General features: G+C 41.2%; 1 protein-coding gene across 7 annotated transcripts in view; it reads right to left on the bottom strand.

The window, feature by feature from the left end:
- PKIB (cAMP-dependent protein kinase inhibitor beta) overlaps positions 1–2,888 on the bottom strand; it is an 89,068-nt gene extending 86,180 nt beyond the window's left edge. For 2 of the 7 annotated variants that reach the window (XM_038526692.1, XM_038526695.1), the window contains exon 1: positions 2,561–2,829. The gene's annotated coding sequence lies outside the window, so the exon portion shown is untranslated. Of the gene's footprint in view, positions 1–2,560 lie in introns of all 7 variants that reach the window. The other 5 variants (XM_038526688.1, XM_038526687.1, XM_038526696.1 and 2 more) reach the window with 4 other exon arrangements.
- Between the last annotated feature and the right edge of the window lie 20,412 nt (positions 2,889–23,300).

The following is a 23,300-nucleotide window of genomic DNA, read 5'->3' as shown; positions in this document are numbered from 1 at the left end:
CTAAACATGTTTTGGATGAAGCCTCAGTAGCTGAAGAATGAAGTAAGAGAAACAGATGACAATGATTAAGAATCAGAGATCTATTCATGTTTCCCATTCAGTCAATACAAAAGTTAAACAGCCAGTTGTCCTCTTAGATTCAAGTCAAGTATCATAAACATTTTTAAAAGGCAAAAACCAAGTTTTCTAATTAAAAATGAGCTGCCTGCATTGTACAACTGCTTTTATATAGGAATTGGGCAACTTTGCCGAATTCCAAAGTTGACCAACTCTGTTTTAAAAATGTTGACGGGGCAGCCCAGGTGGCTCAGCAGTTTAGCGCCTGCCTTTGGCCCAGGGCGTGATCCTTGAGACCCGGGATTGAGTCCCACATCGGGCTCCCTGCATGGAGTCTCCTTCTTCCTCTGCCTGTGTCTCTGCCTCTCTCTCTCTCTCCCTCTCTCTCTCTCTCTTTCTGTGTCTCTCATGAATAAATAAATAAAATCTTAAAAAAAAAAAAAAATTGACAAACTCTGCCCCAGTAATCCCACTGTGAAATTCCCTTGATCCTTTATGTTCCAGGAAAACTCTCTTTTTACTTCGTTGTCAGTGTTGCTGCTGCTGGGTGGGAGAGGAGACAAAGGAATTTTAAAATTTAATAAAAAGTGTTCTGTGTCATAAGCCTTGCTAGACATGTAGCATTTTATCCCATTTAATCTTCACAACTAACCTACCACATAGCTTTTTTTTTCAAAGCTTAGAGATGGCGAGACACCTACCCCTAAGGTGACATAGCGAATAAGTCACAGAGACAGGATTCAAATTCTGTTCTGACTCTAAAGCTTATGATTGATCTACTATGCACCATGACGCCTCACAATATTTTTGGGACTACTAACCTGGCTGGTATATATAACTTTTCCCCTATATTATTTTTCTCTTATGACCAAACAGTAGGTCCTTAACACTTACTATTTTGCTTCAAAGCTCTATGAAATATGAATTTTTTGGAGAATTGATTCAAAAACAATTCACTTATTCATTTCCTTTGATTTTTCTTTTAACCACTTCCCATTCCTGCACATCTCATACACCAAAAAAAAAAAAAAAATATATATATATATATATATATATATATACCTCACATTTTATATATATATATATATATATATATACCTCACATTTTATACTGAAGAGAAACAACTTCAATGCCAAGTGTCTGCTGAATTTATCTTACACGTTCACAGAATTTGGGTGGATGTAAAGAAGCATAATTAAAAAGGCTTCCTTCTGTGGACTATAAGCCCATAGCATAAGATAAGCAAACTTGGTTATGTAAATGATTTCATCGTTTGCGTTCTCTTGCATTCTCTTGTATCATTAGAACCTAAAAGAAGCCTGTTGTGAATACCAACTGGGTTGCCCTCATGAAATAACACGGTACTCAGAGTAGTCTGTAATGATGGAGAGCTCAGAGTCTAAAGGCGTACTTTCTGATTATAAATCTTCGCTGTGTATATTTGGCCTGGTTATTTAACCTTTCTGGGCAGGCCTACGCTTCCCTACACGTAAAATATTCTTAATAATATTACCTATCACATACAGTTATACTGGAAGGTTTTAATGCCGTGTACTTAATCAAAGTCATACAACTTCGAAGAATAAAGCCCTGTACACACTATGCTTACTGTTTTAGATTTGCTCTACTCTTCTATGACTTTATAAAAAAATAAATCGAATGCTCCTACCAATGATATACATGGTAAAAAGAGCAAAATGATCACTTTTAAATGGTAAGTAGCTATAAATAAGGTATCTCAGAGAAACATTACAATTTTCTCTTTAGTATTGATATAAATACCCAAGTAGTCCCCTAATTGACTGGCTCAGACACCTGAGTGTGTGTGCATATATGTGTGTCAAACAAAAATCTGTGTGCAATTCTTGAGAGGAATTTCTAAGCTTTTAATTGGTTGTTCTTGTTGTTTTTAAAGAATATAGTTCCCTCAAGGAATACAGACCCTAATACAACAAAGAAGCCCCCCCTTTGTCCTCACAGCAGCGGGCAAACAGTGAAAGCTCAAGGCCAGAAGTATTAGATGGAAACAAAGTGGGAGGAAGGGAAATAAGGTTCGTATCACTTCTCTCTAGCTGGTCAGTGTTTTATTTTTCAACTCTGACAGATGCACATTCCTCTGCTTCACATGTTAGCCTTTGATGCAACCATGTGCTCTTCCAAGATATTGAAAGAGCTCAATTTTGGCCTTCAAAATATGCGCCTGGATCTTAAGGCCTGCTCAACACTGGCAACTTTAAACCCTAAAAGCAGAACTCAGTCTTCTTATGAGAGCTGATTAGTTTTGACATTTTATCAACTCTCCTAAAGAGTCACTTATGGACCGGGATAAAAATTATAAATAAAATAAGATGTGGGCCTGGTGAATCATCTTCTGACTTACGAGACCAGAGTGAGCTTGCTGATTTTTCTCCAATACTTGCTTTGGCTAAATACTAATAGGGAAAGTTACATATTTCACAAGGTGTACAGAAAAATTACTTTTCCACTCCCCAGAAACCTTACCTTGCCACTAGGCCTGAAGGAGAAAGAAGGATTTGCAATGAACTCTAGCTGCGACAGCTACCTGACTTGCTTTCAGTTCAGGTTTAATTCAGTTCACATCAGTAATTCCAGATAGTGTTTGCATGTTCATAGAAGAGAAGTTATCATCTTTGATTCTGAGGTCAAATACTTACTGCTAACAACCCCTGTGCCTCTGAGGGAGGCTTCGTCCCCTGCCAAACCGTACTGCTTCGTCCATGGGAGGGGGGGCACTACTCTAAAACTCCATGGGGGATGATGCACCATCCTGGCCCCCTAGTTGCTCGGCAACAACCCCTTATGACTGCTCCTCTGGGACTGCTAGGCAACGGCACTAGTCAGCACTGAGTCTGACCCAGCTGCTCCCAGAGCACTGCTTCTCAAGAGGGCCAGGTTAACAGGAGGCCAGGGGCCCTAAGTGACTAATTACATAACTTATGCACATTTTTCAGAATGCTCTCCAGCTGTCGCTAAATAAAAATCGGAGCAGAACTAGTTCCTCCCCTGAAGGGTACTCTTGAATGTATCCTTAATTTAAACTCTATCCCTGGATCTTTAGAGAAGCTGACAGAAAACTAAGGCATCATAGCCAAAATCTACGGCCAAAAAAGTCTATTTAGAAAAGCACATACACACATAAAGGAGGTCATTCTTTTTTCAATCACATTTAAAATACGACTTTCAAAGCTTTCATAGTTTCAAAGAATTTTGCTATTTAGATATCATCTGTTGACAGACCAAAAATGGGGAAAACATAAGAATTTTACAAGTCTTTTCCTAACGCATTTCAACACATAACCCTAAGTACAGCAATTTCTAGGAAAGACCTTCAATTTGAATCAATAAACGTCTCCGTCTACATTCAACAAATCTAAATTGTCGTATTTTTCATCTATATCCAACCTACCCCTTAGGACAAAGGCAATGACTAAATCAGCGAATCTAAAAACATACACATGAGTACAGAACATGAGTACAGCCTCACCCCGATCTTCCCTACTCCCTTACATCTTACCGTAGAGGAAGACCTCTCGGTGCTCCGAGAGACATGGGCTTGCAGCCAGGACACCATGGGTACCAAGTAAGAATCTGTTATTCCCCTAATCTAAAGCCATCATTCAAGTCCAAGCTACTTAGCATGATATGTAAGGCACTTCTGAATCTACTTTACTTCCCATCAAACTTCCAGCCACATCTGCTCAGTCCACTACGTAATTCAATTATATTTCCCTAAACACGTCACACATTTTAAGGCTCTTCCCTCTTCCCAGGACACACTCCCCTTTGCCTGGCAAACTATTGGTTACCTGTTATGATGTAGTTATCATCACCGCCTCTGGGAAACTGTCCCTGATTTTAGAATTACTCATAAACACCTCTGAGCATCTTTATACCCAAATCATACTGCTACTGATGGCATTGGTTGTCTTACTTTACAGTTATTTATCTACTTAACATTAACCCCGTGTTGTTCAAGGGCTAGAACTTTAATTTTGTTCAACCTGATTTCCTCAGTGCTTAGCATATTCCTTAGCATTAAGAAAGTGTTTTTGCTGTAGTTTAATAATGATGAGAAAACAGTGCTCCTAGGCAAAATGGTAAAATACATGAGGACTGGGCATTTTTAACCTATCAAACAATTTACTAAAACCCCAAAATAATCTAATCTCCTCACTTTCAGGCTGGTCTTCTTCTCCCTAAACTATGATGAGTCATTGAGGGCAAATAGGCAAACACCTCTGCAGTGATACAACCCATACAGTATTATGGCTAAAATAACCAGATTGCCTAAGCCTCTTTTGCTTTAATTATAATAAAATGAAGCTCAAGGGAATTACACGGTCTGGCAACCAAATCACTAAAAGCTGGTCTGGAGCTAGTCTCTGGGAAGGGAATTTCCCACTTAGATTAGTAGCTGTTTTAAAACAGCTTTCACAGATGGGTGCCTGGGTGGCTCGGTCAGTTAAGCGTCCAACTCTTGATTTCAGCTCAGGTTGTGATCTCAGGGTCAAGATCCCAGGGTTGTGAGATCCAGCCCGCTCCACATTCAGCGGGGAGTCTGATGGAGATTCTCTCTCTCTCTCCCTCTCCCTCTGCCTCCCACTGCTGCTCATGCGCACTCACACATTCTCTCTCTCAAATAAGTAAATTTTTTTAGAAAAGCTTTCACAGAAATCTTGGTGAAGAGAGTATAAAAGAAATTAAATAAAGGCCAAATACAAAGTCAGAAAAAGTTATTTTAATTTTAAAATTTCCTAAACAATAATTCACAACATTTTATTTATTCAATATCTGTTTTCCTCAAAGCACCAATTTAAAAAATAGGAACATGACCAAACAAAACACATAAGCCCACAAATGTTGCAACCAAATGTAATATCTCAGAGCTGTTCAACCTCTTACCTCACCACCTCAGGAGCTAGAGACACAGGCCGCCATTTTCAAATATAACAATGCTTTTATGATTTTTCTATAAGAAGTTCACATATATATTTATGCAACCTATTGCCAAAGACTTTGATATTAGCAGTGACAACTTTCTAGGTTAACCCATGCAACACAAACGCTAACCAATGGAAATCTTAATTGTGAACCGATCTGTGTCAAACTCAGAATTCTCAGTCTGTTGAGAGCTTGTGGGTTCCACACACTGCTAAGGCTGTGTGCTTCTGGAACTAAGAACCCTGTATTCTTGTAAACATTTGACTGTGTGCCAGAATGTACTCACAACCACGTGATAAATTTTGCCTACCAAAGCAGTCTTACTTGAGAGTATCTATCTCAAAGCATATTTATATATCAAAACAAAATAAACATATCAAAGTAGAATGCAAAATTACTACTTGCTTATAAGATGAGTACAAGATTACAGAGAAACTGCCCTTTCCTATGGAGCACTTTGAGTTATGCCTCTAAATTTCTGATAGTTTTTTGGTGGGAGAGAGGGAGAACAATTTAATCACAGCAGAATGGAGTTGGACCATCACGTCCTTTGTTCTGGATAAGACACTATTATTAATACAACTTAAAAATATACTACGTTTGTTGGAAAACCACTTGGCGATACCAATTCATACTGAATTGGCCATAAATCAGAAACCTTTAGTATTACTTTAAACCGATTCTACTAATAATCACTTTTTTCCATTATCTGGTTTCTTTTATTTTTTTTTATTTATTTATGATAGTCACACAGAGAGAGAGAGAGAGAGAGAGGCACAGACACAGGCAGAGGGAGAAGCAGGCTCCATGCACCGGGAGCCCGACGTGGGATTCGATCCCGGGTCTCCAGGATCGCGCCCTGGGCCAAAGGCAGGCGCCAAACCACTGCGCCACCCAGGGATCCCTGGTTTCTTTTAAAAACTGTACCCTACTCACATTTACCCTCATCTAAAGAACCTGTTAAAATAATTTTTGACTCAAAGTGCAGCACTGATTATGACTCCCTACTCAAAAACTTGTGAGAATGCAAATTAACTCCAAATTTAAGTCCAAAGTCTTCATGCCAACATTCAAGATTCACTACAGCTAAAATGTATCCTTGCACCCTCATCTTTTCGAAGTCCCTAAAATTCTACATAGTTCTGTCCCATTCTTTTATGTATTTATACCTCCGTTCATGCTGTTTTCTCAATCAGGGATATCTTGCCCATTCATTGAAATTCCATCAGTCCTTCAAGGGCCATCCCAATTAGTGCGTGTTCTATAAAGTCTTTCTGATTAATCTCAAAGTTTATCTTTCTCTTCTTTGAAACCCGACAGCACTTTTTAGTTCTTTTGTGATCCTTACTAATATCTGCCTTGCAGGAAAGTTGTGTATATTATCTTCCCCCACCTCTTCAAAACAGATGTAATTCTAAGCTTCTTTAGAAAAGATGGAGTCTCACTCATTCCTGTATGCACTACATCACTGACCACAGGTACCTGAATCCAGGAGGGTGCTTTTTAATAGATGCTTGTTTATTTGTATTTAGTTAACTATTCATATCAAAGATGCATGAGATGAGTTCCAAAATTCATTAAAAGCTTTTTTAAAGATTATTTACTTATTTATTTATTTATTCATGAGAGACACACAGAGAGAGGCAGAGACATAGGCAGAAGGAGAAGCAGGCTCCCTGTGGGGGGAGATGTGGGACTCGACCCCAGGGTCCCAGAATCATGACCTGAGCCAAAGGCAGACACTCAACCACTGAGCCACCCGGTGCCCCTAAAAGCATTTTTTTTAAACACTATCACACTTTATTTATTTAATATTTTTAAGTAATCTCTACACCTAATGTGGGGCTCGAACTCACAACTCCCAGACTGAGAATCACATGCTCCACCAACTGAGCCAGTCAGGTGCCCTCATTAAAAGCTTTAATGAAGGACATCTATTATTACCATTCAGAGAAATAAATCTGAAAATGAATGGGCACATGTAGCATTAAAATAGGGAATTCTAGACTCTAGTAGAATAATTCGGGTACGTTTTTCAATGTATTGATTTTATGAAGAACTGAAATCATATTATTCATATTGGAACAATCAAGTTGACAAAAACTGAAATCTCAATGGATTAGGAGACTTCTTCAGGGTCACATGAAAAGCTGAATTGGCCTCATAAGCAAGCTTTTGAGTTTAGTTATAATTTTCTATTATCTCCCAAATCATGTGTCAATGTTTTCTTTTTTATTGTTAATGTCTTCTTTTTATTCATGAGAGACACAGAGAGAGAGACAGAGACATAGGCAGAGGAAGAAGCAGGCTCCCCGTGGGGAACCTGGGGCAGGACTCGATCCCAGGACCCCGGGATCACACCCTGAGCCAAAGGCAGACGCTCAACCACTGAGCCACCCAGGTGCCCCTGTTAATATGTCTTCTTAAATATTAGCTGCAAAAATATTTGTGTAAGGGATGATTCCCTTATTATTTATCTTCAAAATATTATTTTAACAGGCAGAATTTAAAGTAAAATCCATTAATGATTAAAGAGGACTATAACAAACAATTTATTTCTATAAAGCTTAATTATTTAGAAGAAAAGAGAATAGAGTCAAGACAGTCAAGAATCAGGATATTAAAAATGTAGCTAAATAAATGTCATTAAATCTATGCACTAATAACATTCAGTCTTTATTCATAAGACAGTCTTACAAGTTTAATCAGTACCCATTTATGCTTCTGTTTTGTTTTAATCTGTGTGTCACCAGTTTGATGGATAGTAAAGAGTTCATCTTCTTAACATCCATTTCCACTATGCGAAGCCTTCCCTCCTATATTTACTCCATGTGATTCAGTTGTTTCCAAGAATAAAGTTGAGACTCAGATCTTACAAATCTGAGCTCCAGATGCACCTAGCCACAGTGATTAGTTCAGAAGTGGTATGTGACTCAAACCTGCCCCAGCAGGCTTATTACATTTTTCCAACCCAGCAAATACTTAAAGAATGGGTTCACGATGCAAGTTAGTCCATCTTAGGACTGGTGCCAAAGCTACTAGGTAAAAATTCCTTTTTCTCTTTGAATTTAAACTTGAGAGTTCAGGCTAGGAGCTGTTGATAGCTATTTTGTCACCAAGCAGAGCAAAAGATGAAGACAGGTGATATATAAAAAGAACTAAGGGATTTCAGAAATTTCAGAAGTGTATACTCTTTAAGTCAAGGGCTTATTCTATATAAATAGCATCCTGGGAAACCTCTCAGGTCGAGAAAAGCCAGGAAAGTTGGTCATACTCCTTAGGAGCATAAAGATTCCTCCAGTAACCTGCATAAATAAGAAGATATGGGGACATTAGGTCATGGAGGACTCAAAACAGATGAGGCTATGGAGTTGCTGTCATTGTAGGGGAGAAGGTGGTAAAGGGAACCACACAGCATTCTTAGGTTCTTCACTGACTTGTGCTGATGGAAACATAAAGTCCACTGAGAAACATCTTACTCCAAGCAGTAAGAGCATGGAGAGTGAAAATACATAGGCCAAAGAATCCGCTCTCCCAATGAAACCAAAGGACAAGTACAGGTGTAAACTGTTGGATTGGTATTTAAATATATATATTAATATTTATATATTATATAAAATCTTACCATATACACACACTACATATATATAGTACTATGCCCAGAGAGTTTCTGAATTTGAAGTTGTAGGAAGGAACAATTTCATATGATAACAAGCACAAGTCCAGGGTGTGGCTGCAGAAATAGTTGGGTAAGAAGTAGTAAAGAGATTACTGCTTGAGTTGTAGAGGTCAAAAACTGAGAGGTCATGGTCTTGGATGGAGATATGAAGTCACTCAGATGGAGGACAGAGGAAGGCTGGGAAAAGATGACTGCACACCAGTCACTAGAGTGTTCAGTGAAGGAAGCGTTTGTTTAAGTGGCGAGTAGATGATAGGAATGAGCACTGGCAGGGGGCTGTATAGCTGGATGGCTCAGACACTGGGGTGGGTAACAGAGGGTGGAGAAATAATGGTTTAGAGGTGAGAAATGGATATATGGAGGGCGTGTGACCCACCTCCCCACCCTGAGATTCATGAACTATGGAATGATAAAGAGTCTCCAACAGAAAGAGCTCAGAGGAAGTGAGATACTAGCTCCAGGGCTAGGCAAAAAAGTGGAGGTAAAGAGGAGTTTATTGTGATTGAACAGGTGTTCCAGAAAGCAGGACCAAATGATTCTGAAGAACAAAAAGGAGAGATTAGGGCAAGGAGAGGTAGCACAAAGTATAATAAAGTTTCATGGCAGAGAGCAGACAAAAGATGAAAACAGAGATTTGAAGCATTAGAAAATGATGCTTTGCAGGGCTAAAAAATATTCTGTTCACCTTCTGAAAAGAAATTTTGCAAAATGTATCAAAAGTCTTTAAAAAGTGAACATGCTATGTTTCCAACTCTGTGTTTAGAAATTTATCCAAAGGAATTAATCAAATAGGTACGTAAAGTATGTAAAAATTATGAACAAAGTTATTTAACTATCTTTCTGTTCATAAAACCAAACTAGGAGACATTCTACACATTTTTACTATAAAGGTTAGTCACAAATGTAATAGAACACGATGCACACACTAAAAATATAATTTGTTAACTAGGAAACATATATTTAGATGATATATTAAGTGAGAAATAGGGTATATGTTACATCAAGTTTGTTTTTTAAAGCTACATATATGCAAAGGGTTTTTCTAATTCATGGTGGAAATATACGTAGAGCCTATTTTCTTCTTAATGCAATTCTGAAATTTGATTTTCACTGCAATGTATGTTATCTCAAAAACACTTTAAAAATTTTTAAGTTAGGGCAGCCCGGGTGGCTCAGCAGTCCTGGGATCAAGTCCCACATTGTGCTCCCTGCATGGAGCCTGCTTCTCCCTCTGCCTGTGTCTCTGCCTCTCTCTCTCTCTCTCTCTCATGAATAAATAAATAAAATCTTTTTAAAAATTTTTGAAGTTTAAAACTTAGTGGTATATTCAGTGGCAAACATCACCTGCTCTGGAAATAGCATGTAGAATAACTCATTAGAATGTAATGGGGGAGAGTTGACAAAAAAGATAAGATTGAGTAAGAATCTGACTCTTGGTGAAGAATTTACAAAAGCAAGCACATAACTGTTCTTGGAAAAACTGAATTATACATTAGAACATTGCTAATATTTAAAGCAATGTATTTTAATGGATTGGGTATGTTTTTCTTTTGTTTTTTCATTTCTCAAAACAATGATTACCACAGGATGGAACAAAATTAGAATGTACCCATTTGGTAAACTGGAAAATTCTCTGTTTCATAACCTTAAGATCTGAAGTTCATCTAACCAAAAGCTATTTCATGGGTCACTTTACATAAGAATGAAAAATGCTAATTTTTTAAAAATTTGCAATAGGATACCATTATTACATTAATATAAAGATAAAACCTTATAATTGTACCAAGGCTGGAAGATACTCAGTATTGAATATTAAAGCTGAAATTTAAAAATCTTTAAATGTTCTTTTTTTTTTTAATTTTTATTTACTTATGATAGGCACACAGTGAGAGAGAGAGAGGCAGAGACACAGGCAGAGTGGGAAGCAGGCTCCATGCACCGGGAGCCCGACGTGGGACTCGATCCTGGGTCTCCAGGATCGCGCCCTGGGCCAAAGGCAGGCGCTAAACTGCTACGCCACCCAGGGATCCCAAAAAATCTTTAAATGTTCTGAATTGCATGATGGCTTTATGATAAAAATATCTGAAAGTTAACAAATAAGGTAAGCCTTAACAATCTTTCTTAAGATAATTTGATGTTTTTATTTTTTAAGATAATTTGATATGTTTTTAGATAAAACCTGTGTTTTCAGTTTCAAGTGGATCATACTGAGACAAAACCAACAAAGTGAGGAACTCAATCCACTATTAAGACCAATAAAAATCACTGATAAATAATATAAAAAGTTATCAACAAATTAGGATAAAATAGGATACTTATGTAAAGTCGGTAAAAATAAACATCTATGAGTAAAAAAGGTGCTTTGTTTCTCCTCGTTTTGCAGTTAAAACTGAAAGGTTTGTGTGTGCTTTCAAAGCATTCAAACTACAATCCAAAATATGGACTCCTCAGAGTTGGAACAACTTAATATTTTTTTGGCAAAATTCCATAAACATCTCATCTCAGGGAGCTGACCCAGATCTACCCTATGAGGAAAATATGTCCCCCTTCCTCCTGAAAACCTGCTCCCACTCTTCCCTGAGGCAAACAAATAAAAACTGCACCCCCCACATTGTAGACTTGTCCCATTTCTGAAGTGTCAAATCCACTTGGTGCCAGTGAATGGAAAACCTGAAATGAGCTGGTGTAGACCACCCCTGGCTCGGTGGTATAGCGCTTCGACTATGTCAGGATACAGTGGATGAACTGCCCACATGATCACATTGCTTTTTTGTAACCGTCCAACAACTAATACTGAGGAGGGGCAGGGGACAGGTGTCATGCTCAGCAGTGACTGTGAAGAATGTCCAATATGAAGAAGAAAAAAAGTCAGGGGGTGCCTGACTGGTACATGTGATTCTTGATCTTGGGGTCATGAGTTCGAGCCCCACACTGGGTGTAGGACTTACATTAAAACAACAGTAATTAAAAAAAAAAAAAAAACAAACTATCATGTGGCTAATTTAAGAGGATGAAAAATGAATAATCTATTAATGAATAAATAATTGTTTTAAAAAAAAGAATGTCCAATATGAGTGAATGAGCTAAGTAGAATGGTAGGCTGTGAATTTAGGCACCAATCAAATCTGGCTTTTTTTTTTTTTTTTTTAAAGCCACCTTCTTTTTTTTTTTTTTTTAATTTTTATTTATTTATGATAGTCACAGAGAGAGAGAGAGAGGCAGAGACACAGGCAGAGGGAGAAGCAGGCTCCATGCACCAGGAGCCCGACGTGGGATTCGATCCCGGGTCTCCAGGATCGCGCCCTGGGCCAAAGGCAGGCGCCAAACCGCTGCGCCACCCAGGGATCCCCAAATCTGGCTTTTTTATCTCAACTCCACCACTTTCTATTACATGGCTTTGAGTAGATGTTCTTTTCACCTACTTATTTAGAAAAGAGAGCCATAAGATCAACTCCACAGGCTGGGGAATAAATGAAATATGTGAAAGCACCTAGTGTGGGCCTGGTTTGTTGCTCAGCAAATAGAAGTTTCCATTCCCCCAGGTGCCTGAGTGGCGAAGTCAGTTAAGTGCTGTTGTTGACTCTTGGTTTCACCTCAGGTTGTGATCTCAGGGTCCTGAGATTGAGCTCCGCAGGAGCCTCAGAGCAGATTCCACTTAAGACTCTTTCTCCCTCTTTGTCCACCCCTCCCCACTGCACTCTCCCTCTTTCTCCCTCTAAGATAGATAAAATCAATCTTTAAAAAAGAAGGTTCCATTCCCTTAACATGTATGATCATTTCCACTGAAAGAAAAAGTAACTATGGTCCCTTAGAGAAATTTCAAGCTTCTGTTATAAATTGAAAAATACATGTTGAAGGCCCCCACTTTAGTTCTAATCCCATTACCTCCTTTGGAAATCAGCTCCATGAATTATCTATTCAGTACCTTCAACCTCTCCCACACTAATCACCTCTTCATGGCATCTGAAGAGAGAACCAAGTCTCTCCTTGGAACAAGAACTAAAAATTAATTTGACCCTATGTCCTGACCCCCACTATCTATCCACCTTTTTCTTCCATCTTTCAGCTATAATCCTAGGATGAGTACTCAACACCTGACCCCATTCGCTTACTTTCCACTTCTTACCAATAAATTCTGGCTTCCACCTCCCAATCATAAAGCTATTTCTCGGACTTTCTACTTGTCAAATAAAAAATATTTTCAGCCCTTCTCCTACTAGGTCATCTCATGACTATGACCTCTTGATCATGCCACACATTTTGACGGTCTACATGCCCTTGTTGCTATGGCAATGCCCTTTCCAGCTCCTCTTTTCGGGCTCCCAGGAGAACTCACTTCCCAGATTTCCACTTCCTCTCACTTCCTTTTTCATTCCACGTACTTGCCTTAGGAGGTCTCATATTATATTTACCTCCTGGATACCAATGTCAACCAAATGTTGGATATCTTTACCTCTGATTCCTCTTTTACTCATCATCTTCCCCCATACCCACTATATTAGTTTCCTAGGGCTGTTATAACAAATTATCTTGGTTTCAGTGCCTTCAAACAACATGAATTTACTCCCACATATTTTGGGAGGTCAGCAATCCCAAATCAAGATCTCAGAAGGGTTGATTCTTTCTTGCTGGGACTCAGAAGAAGAATCTGTTGCATGACTCCCGGCTTCTGGTGGTGGCTAGCAAATCCCTTGCAGCTACATGACTCCAATCTCTGCCTCCATTGTCCTATGTTTGTCTTCCTCTATGTGATTTCCATCTCTGCGTCTTTTAAGGACAGCAGTTATATTGGGTGAAGGGCCCTTCTCCAGGATAAGCTCATCGTAACCAATTACAACCACAATGACCTTTCTAAATAAGGTCACATTCTGAGGACCAAAGAAGTACATGAATTTTGAGGAGACATCATCCAACCCAGTAAATCTGCCAAATCTGCCCTCATTCTTCTATTGCCTCAAACTTCAAGCCAAGAATCTGAGAAACACCCTTCACTCCCACCCTTCTCTAACTTCATATCCCACTTTATCAAGCCTGAGCATTTTCAGTTTCTAATATTTCTTGTTCATCTCTAATTCTTTATCCCTAATCCCTAATTTACTCCTTAGCATCTCTTGCTTGGGCTACTACACCAAGTTACAAGAGTATCTATAGATACAAATACACAGTTTCATGGTATATTAGAAAGATGTAGAGGGTTTTTTTTTAATTTTTGTTACTTCTCCTTTACTGCAATAAGCACAATTATGATAGATACCCTTCTTCAGGGATGTAGGAACTAAGAGGCAGACTGGTTTCTGTGAAAGCCTTGGACTTTACAACATCTTCTTTTGGCTTGATGGACTCTTTATAAGCCTTTAGAATGTGAAAAAAAATCCATCATATCTACAATCTAGCTTTTTATTAGATTTCAAGGCCTCTTTGGGAAAGGCAGACAAGAAGGGTTTTTTTTTTTTTTTTCAGTGTTTTGACATTTAATAGTGTATCTGGCTCCAGCGACTCCATGAGAGAAGCATTATTCTCATTTTTAAAATAAGTAAACATAATAAACTAATATAACTGCATGAGTTGTAAGCCATCCTTAGCTATTTGTGTGCATGTATGCATACAACGAACACACATACACACACTGATTTTTAAAGTATTGTTTTTGGGGTGCCTGGGGGGCTCAGTTGGTTAAGCATCTGACTCTAGATTTTGGCTCAGATCCTGATATCAAGGTCGTGAGATCAAGTCCCACATCAGGCTCCATGCTGAGCATGGAATCTGCTTAGGAATCTCTCTCCCTTTCCCTCTGCCCCTCCTCCGACTCGAACTTGCTCTCTTTCTTTCTCTTAAAAAAATTATTTTTCTTTTGAAAACAGAGATACATATATGTATTTTTTTCTTTTGAGACACATTAGCCCAGACAATAAAGATTAGTCTAGAAGTCTAGAAGTAGGGCTGCCTGGGTGGCTCAGTGGTTGAGCATCTGCCTTTTGCTCAGGGCGTGATCCTGGGGTCCTGGGATTGAGTCCCACATTGGGCTCCCTGCAGGGAATCTGCTTCTCCTTCTGCCTGTGTCTCTGCCTCTCTGTTGTGTCTCTCATGAATATAGAAATAAAATCTTTAAAAAAAAAGTCTAGAAAGTAAAGAATGTTATAGTTATTTAAGTAGACACATGTCTGGAAAGGCTACTTAAGGCTTCCCTGTCTTCCGTGGTTTTATTCCTGAAACTATCAATTGGAAATTGGAAATCAGTTTCCTCCTTTACTCCACCCAAAAAAATGAAAGCCTTAGAGTTAACCATGATGATTTCCATATTCCCAAATGGGGATTCCTTTTCATCAACATGGTAGACATTAGGTCTTAGCAGGAAGTAGGGATCATGGTTAGGAGGAATTTAAGTGATAGAAAAAATTTAGCTCCATTTATCTTCCCTGTAAATGCTGCTAACATGTGTTCAAGCTCTCTTGGCTCCAGTCTACTTAAAGTGTCTCCATTTCCTTGACCCTCTCTGCACTCTGAGAAATCCTATTCTAATTGACCCAGGGTTCTAGGTGAGATTACCTCCTCCTGTTCACGAATATATACAAATCCAAATTATTTTATTCTCAGAACTTCTTTTCCAACTTAACATCTGAACTCTTGGACACCATCATATTTTGCAAATAGGAGTGACTGGAGGGCACAAATCCACTTTGACTTATAAAGCCCACAGCATGCACCATTCCTGGTCATTAAACTGCTTTTGCCATCGAGAGCTGAAATAAAGAGTGTATCTTACTTCAGTGAAGAGCAGATTGATTTCTCAAAATCAATTGTATTTCCAATAAAAAGAAAAGTAAGATTTTAGTTTTCTGAGTATGTTCAAATTCTTAACCTGGAATTCTTTTTATGTAATATTTTAACTGATAATGGCTTATAAAAAGTACATACAGCATATTAACATGAACATTTCTGAGACCAGCAAGATTCAGAAGTGCACTGTACTAATGGCAGAAGTTTTGTTTTACTTTGTTTTGCTCTGTTTTGTGGGGAGGGAGCACAGAAGGAGAGGGAGAGTCTTAAGCAGACTCATAGCTGAGTGCAGAGCCTGGTGTGGGGCTGGGTCTCACTTCTCTGAAATCATGACCTGAGTTGGAACCAACAGTTGGATGCTTAACCAACACCCTCCAGGTAGGTGTTTTAAAACAGGAATACAGAAGTCCTACATTTATCCTTAATATATGATTTTTGCACATATCACAAATCAATCATTGGCCTTAGATCCTTTAGATCTAAGAATAAAATATCTCTAATTATTATTTAAAAGAATTAATGGACATCATGGTTAAGGAAGCTTATTTTATCAGAGGACTTATAGGATTTAACACAATTTTTTTAACACAATTAACATCTTGTATTGAAGGAATGGAAAACTACTGAATTTACTACCAAGTCATTCAAGTCTGAGTCTCATCAACGTTTAAAACACAATTTTCAAACTGCTTTCTTTTCCATTTTCAATGGACACTAAAAGAAATTTAGTCTTCATTAAGCATGACTTACTCTCATTAAGCATTTAAAAAACAAATTGGGGAGAAGTATGAATAGGCAGAGAAGTATGAAAAAACAGGATTTTTAGGGCAATGAAAACAGTCTGTAGATATTATAGTGGTGGATGTCATTACACATTTGTCTAAATCCACAGAATGTACAAGAGTGAATCCTAAGGTAAACTATGGATTTTGAATGATTACAGTGTGTCAATGTAGGTTCATCCATTGTTGCGAAGGTGCCACTCTAGTGGGGGATTTTAATAATGGGGAAGGCTATGCTTGTCTGGGGCTCAGGGTATATACCAGGAATCTCTATACCTTCCTTTCAATTTTGCTATGAATCTAAAAAATGCTCCCAAAAAATTATCTTTAAAATATTTTACTTCTGAGAAATACTTTTTCAAAATTACTTGAGCTTTAAATTTGAAAGGAAACAAAGCATTTCCCCTCCCAACCTCTCTGTACAAATATATCAAATCATATGTGATCATTTAAGAAACATTTATTTCTCCAGAATTTTTTACATTTCATAAATCTATAACTTCTACATAAAAATCATTACACAATGCTCTTTCAAAGTTAAACATAAATTTATCATACAACCCTGTAATTCCACTGCTAAATACCTACCCAAGAGAAATGAAAACATATGTATCCACTAAGATCCGCATGTAAATGTCCTTAGCATCAAGATTCATAAGAGCCTCAAATGAAAACAACCCAAATGTTCGTTCAATGATGAATACGGATGGAATGTGATACATCCATACAATGGAAAATCATTAAATAAAAAGGAATGAAATACTGCTACATGCTACAACACAGATGAATCTCAAAACCATTATGAAAAGTCAAAGGACCCGAGAACAAAAGACCACACATTGTCTGACTCCAGATGAAATGACCAGAAAAGGCCAATCTATAGAGACTGAAAAGAGATTAAGCAGTTGCCTGAAGCTGGGAGTGAGCACAGAGATTAACTATAAATGGACATGAGGGATCTCTTGGGGGTGACGAAAATGTTCTAAAATTGAATTATGGTGATGCTTTTACAACTTGGTAACTTTTCCTTAAAAAAAAATCACTGAAAGGGGTAAATTTCCAAATAAAAACTGACTAAAAGAGGAGAAAAACTGTTTAACACAAATGAAATGGGACACATTTTTAAATATCCTGCATAAAGTATTCCATTAGCCTCCAATATTTTGCTATAGAAACATATGGTGGAGACTAAAGTCAATCACTAAAGATGTACCCCCCCCATCATATTTTGCTTCAAAATTGAATCATTTTGTCTTCCAAAACATGTTTTTAGAAAATAAACTCTTTTTGAGATAGCGTCAGCAGAGAGGCCCTGACCAGCATGGACCGTCTCAGCAGGAAACAAACAAGGTTTTTAAAATGCTGGCCTAACCAACCTGGACCCAGTATCTACCCCATTACAGTACTTTCTGCGAGCTTTCTGGCCATCACACCTTATGTTAATGACCCAAATTCTGAGCTTTCTGAATCCGAAATCCCAGAAGGATAGGATCAGATAGCCTATCATGTAGCATTAAATGTCACTATGAAAAAAGGCATCTTGTAAAACGATTGAGTGGAGAGATGGGTTTTGAGTCCATCTACATGTGCACGAGGAGAGATGTGGGGCTCATAGTCGTTCTTACCCAGTTCTTCTTTGGTACCCAAACCGTTCAAGGGGGTTTTGATTATTTTCTACATGGATGTTTAGAGGGGGTCTTCCGCCCCGAATCTCCACTTTCCAGTCCTATAAAGTCTAACCCAGAACACCTGCAAGGTTGGGAATGAGGGGCAGGGAGAGGGGGAGTAGGTTGTTTTGGGGCTTTTGTGGAGGTTTTTAAGCATATTTCCCTCTCGCCCCGCTGGAGCGCTATGCAAAGGCACGGCTGAGAGCCGGGGGGGGGGGGGGGGGGGGGGACACGGGGCGGGCCCGCGGGTCGCAGTCTCACTCCCGCAGGCAGCGGGGGGGGGGGGGGGGGGGGGCGCAGCGGGACAGCCTCCCTGGGGGCCCAGCCTCCCTCGGGACCAACCTCCCCAGGACCCAGCCTCCCCAGGGGCCCAGCCTCCCCGGGGGACCCTTCCAGGCGCTTCCCCACGGGGCTGCGGCAGCGGCGACCGGGCCCCTCGCCGTCCGTGCCCCAGGCCCCTGGGAGCGCATCGCACCCGGCGGCCTCGCGGGCGGGGGTCCCGGGCTCCCGGGCAGGTCCCGATGGCCGCGGGGACCCCCGGACAGTCCGCTCGAATCGGTCCGGTATTTGGCAAAGAACCCGCGCGGCCCCGCGGGAGGCGGGAGGCGGGAGGCGGGGGGCGGGGGCCCCAGGCGCCGAGGCTCGGGCGCGGGCGGCCGCCGGGCGCGGGGCGCGGGGCGCGGGGCGCGGGGCGCGGGGAGCGCGGGGCGCCAGGAAGGCGGCGCGGCCGTGGAGCGCCACAGCTGCGGCCCCGCCGCTCCCCCGCCCCGAGCAGGTGGCCCGCCCGCCCGCCCCCGGCCTCTCCTGCCTCCCCGGCCCCTCCTGCCCCCTCCTGCCCCTCCTGCCCCCCTGCCCCTCCTGCCCGCCCTGCCCCTCCTGCCCCCCTGCCCCCGCCCCTCCGGCCCCGGGCCCAGCGCCCCGTCCTCCCCGCAGGCACCTGGGCTCGCACCCCGGGCCCCGCCGCCAAGTCCCCGCGCGGACCGAGCGGAAAGTTGCGCTCACGACGCCTCCCGGTGCTGCGCGACGCCCCGCACCAGCCCCGCGCTCCCCCCGGGACGTACCCGCGAGCTGCCCGCCGAGCCGGGGGGGGGGGGGGGTCCTAGCGCCGGGGTCGCCCGGCCTCCCCGCCGCCGAGCGCTGCGGCGCGGGCTCCTCCGGCCCCGGGGACGCGGCCGCGTGTGAGCGGAGGAGCCGGGGCGCAGCCGGGAGCGGCCGCCGGGACCCGCCCCCCGCGCCGAGCGCTCCCTCCCCGCCCCGCCTCCGCCCCGGGCCGGGCTCCGCGGTGTGCGCCCGCGGGGGCTCCGGGGGGCCTCCATCCCCGCGCCCCGGCCGAGGGCTGGTCGCGGGGTCCGCCGCGGGGTCTCCGGGGCCCGGGGTGCCGGCCGGAGCCTCGCTGCCCCCGCGCTTCGCAGGCGCCAGGACCGGGCGGCGGCGCGGTGGGCGCGCCCCGAGGGCTCAGGCTTCCCGGGCCACGCGGCCGCCCCTAGATCTAACCGCGGCTGAGCGCGGAAGGTACAGGGCGCCGAGGCTTCTTATCTGCGCCCCGAGTTTGGGTCTTCGTGTTATTAGCAGATCGTTTTTCACAGATTGGGAAGCAGCGTGCGGTGCTGCCAACTTTTGGACCCAGAGAAATAGACAACAGTGCATATCCGGTTTCATCTAAAGATTCTCACTAAGGAAAATGAGGTCCCTATTACTAGGGTTTTGTTGTGTCCCTTAAAAGTCCTATTAAGCGGATGACAATACTGCTGAAAAAACTAACGTACAATTCTCTGCTTCCTGAGAAGGTGGTTTGTCCCCCCCGAAGTCCTGAGATCACCTCTGTTTTCCTAAAAGTCATTTTTAGTGCTTGAAATCTTAATACCAATGTGGTCATTGGTTCTGTGCTCTAGCTTCCTACCCCGGGCCTATGGCACCTGCCACTTCACATAGCCTTTTTAGGCAAAGACTAGGTGAGATATGAAAATATAATCAGGCAAATATTTAAAGTATCTACTAATGGTGCTACGATCAGGCCCTTTAAATTATTTACTATTCCTAACTCACAATGTAGTAATCATCACCGTTTTCACTTAATAAACTGAGGCCCAGCAAGGTGAGATGAACTTTGAATGAAGTGAAATAGATAACAAGGCTGCAAATCAGTTTTTGAACATAGAACTTTCTGCCTTTAAGGTTGATCAACTTTTGAGGCACCTGGGTGGCTCAGTGGATTAACTGTCCAACTCTTGATTTCAGCTCAGGTCATGATCTCAGGATTGTGAGATCCAGACATGCGTGGAGCCTGCTTAAGATTCTCTGCCTCTCCCCACCATCCCTCTTTCTCTCCCTTAAAAAAAAAAAAAAAAAAAAAAAAAGATTGACTTTTTTTTTTTAAGCCTACACTCTATTCATAAAGCTTGTGATTTTTCTAGAAGCCAACCTGTACATTTTATTTTCTAAAACCACAGTTACTTGTGTGGTCATACAAATATTAATTAAAGAGATTGAGAGTTATTTTTAGTGTAACTTCAAAACTTACTATTTGACATTATCAAATATATTTGTATGTCAAATATATTCTAAATACTATTACTAAGGGAATTTTTCTAAGCCCTATTTATTTTAGATAGCCTATCATAGAGAATGATACTTAAATGTTTATATATATGAGTTATACTATCATGATTGGATTTTTATGATTCTGCAACTGTGTTCCTTATACTCACAAACTTTGTTTCGTAAAATCTGTACTTTTGGTTAAATTTGATGAAATCTTTAGTCCTCCCTGATATACTTTTAAATTATATATTAGAAATCATCAGAACCACTTGAATGTATGTTCTATGAACACTGTATCTTTAGTAGTTAGAGTATAGGACACTGTATCTTTAGTAGCTTGTTTTTAAGCACAGAAAAAGTGCTTAAAAGCAGTTTTTAAATGACAAACTGTAATCTCATTTCCTTCAATTAAGACAAAATAATGACTTAAGAAAATACTATTTATAGAATGCTTTTGTCTACCTAGAGTGGATTGAGGATTTTTGGTAGTCTCTCTCTTCTATCGGGAAAGTAGGGGATATGGTGCGATCAGGCAAACAGCCTAAAGGTTTGCAGTAACTGTTGTTAGGATTGGTAGAGAGAAGCTGACCATAAGCCCAAAGAAATACTTTTGATTCTAGGAATTTGGAAGTAGTAGTTGCACACCATTGTGTGAATTTGTATTAAAAAAATATGATTCTCAATGCAGAAAGTTTAATAATCAATTTTGGTCTTTGGCCAAGTGATCTGATGGGAAGACAAGGAGAAATGTTGGCTGCCTTTACTAAGAGAGTAGTTGAAGGACGGAGCTATGAGATTAACTTAATATGACATAGGAGAATAGGTGAAGACATTAATAAGGAGTGAAAAAGAAGTCAAGGAACTACAGCTATAAATCAAATGAGGGAGAGAGGAAAATAAGTTGTAGTCAAAGTGAGACTTTTCTTGAAAGCTCTGGTGGTAGTGATGACATGGTTTACAGAAGAAAAGTGGGTGAGGTTGGCTGACATAGAATGAAGCTAAAGAAACTGGAGACTAAGGTTCTGAAAAGGCTGTCCACATGGACACTGAAGCTACCAACAGTGATAAGAAGCCACGAGATACAGGAGGAGTGGCTCAGATACCAAAGATTCCCATGAATGTGGTGGAATGATCTGGAACTGAGGGGCAGAAGGTACACATACAGGGAGTCAGAGGCTAAACAGATCAAGGGCTGGTCTAAGAATTGGTATGCCGTTCAAAAGCAATACTGGGGAGCCACAAGGACGCCAGTGCCGCCTCCTATGCTCCTAGGGAGTTAAAATAATGAGCATTTTACACTGAGGGAAGATCTATGGGAAACTATTCTTAGAAGTAAGCTGATTTTCACAAAAAGCAAGAAAATGGCTAAAGCATGGTGTGAATAAGTTATGAAGGTAGTGGGATTTGTCAGTATTCATCGAAGACTCCACCAGGTCAGAGTGGATGACTTTAGGAGGCAGAGCTGGCCGCAGGGTTATGCACCCTGTGTGGGAGCGTGGGGCTCTACTTCGGTGCTTGGCTTAGAGCTCCTCTCTTCTTGTCTTGAAATTCTGCATTTGCAAATGATCCCGTATTTCCATTGTCAGTAGTTCCCTCAAATTATGCAGCCAGTCCCATTTGGAGAAAGTGGAAAAATGGAAGCTTGGTGAAGCAAGAAGCAGTGCAGTCCCACTGAGGATTAATGTATGGCAGAGACTGAGCCAGGAGACTGTATTGTGAGGGGACACAAGAATGGTGGAGGAAGGGGTGTGGCTGCGAGGTTTCAGATGACATCCAGTTTTGCTGTCTTCAGGGCCAGGCTAGCTGCCCGCCAGGCAGGAGAGCCACACCGGAGTCCCCAGCAGCCTGCTTCAGGTTGCCATGGGCTAGTGGGCTCACTTCCTAGGACTAGCTTATTATTATTAACTTATTTTTATTAACTTATTATTATTAACTTATTATTAATTAACTTATTATTATTAACTTATTTCCACAGATCTGGTGACTTGAACCAGCAGAATTTTATTTTCTCACATTTCGGGAAGCCAGAGTTCAAAATCAGGATGTTGGCAGGACAGTGCTCCCTCTGAAGGCTGTAGGGGAGAATCCTTGCCTTCTCAGCTTTTGGTGGCTAAAGGTAATCATCAGTGCTCCTTGGCCTGCAGCTGCGTAACTCCAACCTCTGCCTCTATCTTCACATATTCTCTGTGTTTCTCCTCTGCAGTCTGTATCTTTCTCTTGTAAGATAGTCATCTGGGGAATCCTGGGTGGTTCAGCCATTGAGCGCCTGCCTTCGGCCGGCCCAGGGCGTGATCCTGGAGTCCCAGGATCCCTGCATGGAGCCCGCTTCTCCCTCTGCCTGTGTCTCTGCCTCTCTCTCTCTCACTCTATCTGTGTGTGTGTGTGTTTGTGTGTGTGTGTGTGTGTGTCTCATGAATAAATAAATAAATAAAATCTTTAAAAAAAATACGATAGTCATCTGATTTAGAATCCACCTGCTTAATCCTGGATCATGGCATCTGGAGCTCCTGATTTTAATTACATCTTCAAAGACTCTTTTCCCAAATCACAAGTACTGGGGTTAGGACTTAGACATATCTCTTTGGAGACGAACATTCAGTCCACTACAGTCAGGTTGCCTGAGGCCACAAGAACAGCAGCCAGTCTAAATGACATTGGCAGCTGATAGCCTTTCAGGTCTATTTGAAAAGTCAACATATCTATAATAATGTGAAGCTTATCAATGTTTTTGAAGCTTTCCAATCATGAAATTTAATACATATGAAACCAGAAGATTAAAACTGCCTAGAGAGATTTTACATTCCTATGAGTGGCTATCTGTCCTTGCGGACAAA

The sequence above is a fragment of the Canis lupus genome, chromosome 1 (genome assembly GCF_011100685.1).
Source record: "Canis lupus familiaris isolate Mischka breed German Shepherd chromosome 1, alternate assembly UU_Cfam_GSD_1.0, whole genome shotgun sequence".
Lineage (NCBI taxonomy): Eukaryota > Metazoa > Chordata > Mammalia > Carnivora > Canidae > Canis > Canis lupus.
Note: the sequence above shows the minus strand (reverse complement) of the source record. Positions and strands in the feature narration are given on the sequence as shown.